This window comes from Eurosta solidaginis, unplaced genomic scaffold, assembly GCF_040869045.1.
Source record: "Eurosta solidaginis isolate ZX-2024a unplaced genomic scaffold, ASM4086904v1 ctg00001311.1, whole genome shotgun sequence".
NCBI classification, from domain to species: Eukaryota; Metazoa; Arthropoda; class Insecta; order Diptera; family Tephritidae; genus Eurosta; species Eurosta solidaginis.
Window position 1 is genome coordinate 25,265 of NW_027137066.1, and position 4,736 is coordinate 30,000.

Genomic DNA, 4,736 nt, shown 5'->3' on the forward strand with positions numbered 1-4,736 from the left:
CTCGCTCACCTCACATCACGAAAAATGTATGAAGATACAAACTTTCATACAACTACAAGATACAAACTTTCATACAAGTAGAAACTTTTCAGTACTTTCACAAGTACAAACTTCCAAACAAGTACAAAGTTTCATACAAGTAAAAACTTTCATACAAGTACAAACTGTACTTGTATGGAAGTTTGTACTTGTATGAAACTTTGTCAGTGTTTGTTAGCTTCGCTTAGTGGTTTTGTATGGCTGACCAAAGTTTTCATACGTTTAAGTGTTTTTAGCTTGCATTTCGTTAGCAGCAACACATTTTTTAAGTATTTTGAAAATTTCAAAACTTTCATATAAGTAGATGTTAGTACTTGTATGAAACTTTGTCAGTGTCTGTTAGCTTCGCTTAGTGGTTTTGTATGGCTGACCAAAGTTTTCATACGTTTAAGTGTTTTTAGCTTGCACTTCGTTAGAAGCAACACATTTTTTAAGTATTTTGAAAATTTCAAAACTTTCATATAAGTAGATGTTAGTACTTGTATGAAACTTTGTCAGTGTCTGTTAGCTTCGCTTAGTGGTTTTGTATGACTGACCAAAGTTTTCATACGTTTAAGTGTTTTTAGCTTGCATTTCGTTAGCAGCAACACATTTTTTAAGTATTTTGAAAATTTCAAAACTCTCATATAAGTAGATGTTAGTACTTGTATGAAACTTTGTCAGTGTCTGTTAGCTACGCTTAGTGGTTTTGTATGGCTGACCAAAGTTTTCATACGTTTAAGTGTTTTTAGCTTGCATTTCGTTAGCAGCAACATATTTTTTAAGTATTTTGAAAATTTCAAAACTTTCATATAAGTAGATGTTAGTACTTGTATGAAACTTTGTCAGTGTCTGTTAGCTTCGCTTAGTGGTTTTGTATGGCTGACCAAAGTTTTCATAGTTTTGAAAATTTCAAAACTCTCATATAAGTAGATGTTAGTACTTGTATGAAACTTTGTCAGTGTCTGTTAACTACGCTTAGTGGTTTTATATGGCTGACCAAAGTTTTCATACGTTTAAGTGTTTTTAGCTTGCATTTCGTTAGCAGCAACATATTTTTTAAGTATTTTGAAAATTTCAAAACTTTCATATAAGTAGATGTTAGTACTTGTATGAAACTTTGTCAGTGTCTGTTAGCTTCGCTTAGTGGTTTTGTATGGCTGACCAAAGTTTTCATACGTTTAAGTGTTTTTAGCTTGCACTTCTTTAGCAGCAACACATTTTTTAAGTATTTTGAAAATTTCAAAACTTTCATATAAGTAGATGTTAGTACTTGTATGAAACTTTGTCAGTGTCTGTTAGCTACGCTTAGTGGTTTTGTATGGCTGACCAAAGTTTTCATACGTTTAAGTGTTTTTAGCTTGCATTTCGATAGTAGCAACACATTTTTGAAGTATTTTAAAAATTTCAAAACTTTCATATAAGTAGATGTTAGTACTTGTATGAAACTTTGTCAGCGTCTGTTAGCTACGCTTAGTGGTTTTATATGGCTGACCAAAGTTTTCATACGTTTCTTAAAATTGTTTTCTGACCCGCTCACCTCACATGACGAAAAATGTATGAAGATACAAACTTTCATACAAGTACAAGATACAAACTTTCATACAAGTACAAAGTTTCATACAAGTAGAAACTTTCATACAAGTACAAACTTCCATACAAGTACAAAGTTTCATACAAGTAGAAACTTTCATACAAGTACAAACTTCCATACAAGTACAAAGTTTCATACAAGTAGAAACTTTCATACAAGTACAAACTTCCATACAAGTACAAAGTTTCATACAAGTAGAAAAAAGTTTCATACAAGTACAAACTTCCATACAAGTACAAAGTTTCATACAAGTAGAAAAAAGTTTCATACAAGTACAAACTTCCATACAAGTACAAAGTTTCATACAAGTAGAAAAAAGTTTCATACAAGTACTTGTATTTATAATATAATTTTCATACATTTTTATATGTGCGCGGCCTCAGTGCAATGCTAGTTTGCACTTCGTTAGTCGCAACACATTACAAAAGTATTTTGAAACTTTTAAAACTTTCATATATATACTTTCATATATATATGTTATGTTCGGACCTGTTAAGTTTTCTTGTGTTGAGTCAAATTATGCCGCAGGCTCCACTCCTGATAGTGCCCTTCCGTCAATTCCTTTAAGTTTCAGCTTTGCAACCATACTTCCCCCGGAGTCCAAAAGCTTTGGTTTCCCGGGAAGCGACTGAGAGAGCCGTAGCTACACCCAATCGCTAGCTCTAACTTTCGTTCTTAGTTTTTATAGAGGATTTGTCGCACCTAACAAACGCCTCTTTATATATAATTTTCATACATTTTTATATGTGCGCGGCCTCAGTGCAATGCTAGTTTGCACTTCGTTAGTCGCAACACATTTTAAAAGTTAGTTAACGAGGCATTTGGCGATCTTAAGGGAGTCATAATTACTCCCGCCACCGTTTACCCGCGCTTACTTTAATTTGGACACCGTAACATTACGTTCGGTTCATCCCACAGCGCCAGTTCTGCTTACCAAAAGTCGCCCACTGGGCACATTATATCATATAACTTCAACCTTCATATCAAAAAAGGTGAGGTTCTTACCCATTTAAAGTTTTTAGTTGTAGATGACCATACGATCTGCATGTTTATCTAGAGTTCAACCAATATAACAATCTATAAAGATCGCTTGGTTTTAGTCTAATAAAAGCACACGTTCCATAAGGTCCGTGTTTATATTATTGCATGTATTAGCTCTAGAATTACCACAGTTATCCAACTAACTGTTAATGATCGATCTATGGAACCATAACTGATGCCTTTTGCGGTTTCACTTTTAATTCGTGTGTACTTAGACATGCATGGCTTAATCTTTGAGGCAAGCATATAACTACTGGCAGGATCAACCAGAATTATATTTAAAAAATATAATAAAAATTATATTTTTTGTGTTTAATGTAAATAATATTACTCTGCATATGCAAACAATTTAAATAATGAAAGTGAACAAGTTATATATATATGAGCTTCGCTAATATATTTTGTGTAAGCGGCCTAGGTAAGGAAAACCTCACTTACTTTCATTGGTCGCTTAAAACACATCTGTATAAATATATCGACTTTATTAGCCCAAATATAATAAAGTTCAGCTAACAAAATTTTTGTTGCTTTATTTGTGCTGTGCTTCATTGTAATATTTCATTTACATTTTTCTCTTTGTAAATAATACTACCGTACAAGCAACAATTTAAATAATGAAAGTGAGCAAGTTATATATATATGAGCTTCGCTAATATATTTTGTGTAAGCGGCCTAGGTAAGGAAAACCTCACTTACTTTCATTGGTCGCTTAAAACACATCTGTATAAATATATCGACTTTATTAGCCCAAATATAATAAAGTTCAACTAACAAAATTTTAGTTGCTTTATTTGTACATTATTATAATATTTCATTTACATATTTCTCTTTGTAAATAATACTACCGTACAAGCAACAATTTAAATAATGAAAGTGAACAAGTTATATATATATGAGCTTCGCTAATATATTTTGTGTAAGCGGCCTAGGTAAGGAAAACCTCACTTACTTTCATTGGTCGCTTAAAACACATCTGTATAAATATATCGACTTTATTAGCCCAAATATAATAAAGTTCAACTAACAAAATTTTAGTTGCTTTATTTGTACATTATTGTAATATTTCATTTACATTTTTCTCTTTGTAAATAATACTACCGTACAAGCAACAATTTAAATAATGAAAGTGAACAAGTTATATATATATGAACTTCGCTAATATATTTTGTGTAAGCGGCCTAGGTAAGGAAAACCTCACTTACTTTCATTGGTCGCTTAAAACACATCTGTATAAATATATCGACTTTATTAGCCCAAATATAATAAAGTTCAACTAACAAAATTTTTGTTGCTTTATTTGTACTTTATTGTAATAGATTACAATATTTGCTTTTTCATCATTTTTATAGAGGACTTGGCCCCTAAACAAGCGCCTCTCTTTATATTGCATATTTTAAATATGCATATTTTTATAAGATGATTACATCAAAACAATAATAAATTGGAAAATTAATTCCAATAAATTGTTTTCGAATCATTTTTCTCTTTGTAAATAATACTACCGTACAAGCAACAATTTAAATAATGAAAGTGAGCAAGTTATATATATATGAGCTTCGCTAATATATTTTGTGTAAGCGGCCTAGGTAAGGAAAACCTCACTTACTTTCATTGGTCGCTTAAAACACATCTGTATAAATATATCGACTTTATTAGCCCAAATATAATAAAGTTCAACTAACAAAATTTTAGTTGCTTTATTTGTACATTATTATAATATTTCATTTACATATTTCTCTTTGTAAATAATACTACCGTACAAGCAACAATTTAAATAATGAAAGTGAACAAGTTATATATATATGAGCTTCGCTAATATATTTTGTGTAAGCGGCCTAGGTAAGGAAAACCTCACTTACTTTCATTGGTCGCTTAAAACACATCTGTATAAATATATCGACTTTATTAGCCCAAATATAATAAAGTTCAACTAACAAAATTTTAGTTGCTTTATTTGTACATTATTGTAATATTTCATTTACATTTTTCTCTTTGTAAATAATACTACCGTACAAGCAACAATTTAAATAATGAAAGTGAACAAGTTATATATATATGAACTTCGCTAATATATTTTGTGTAA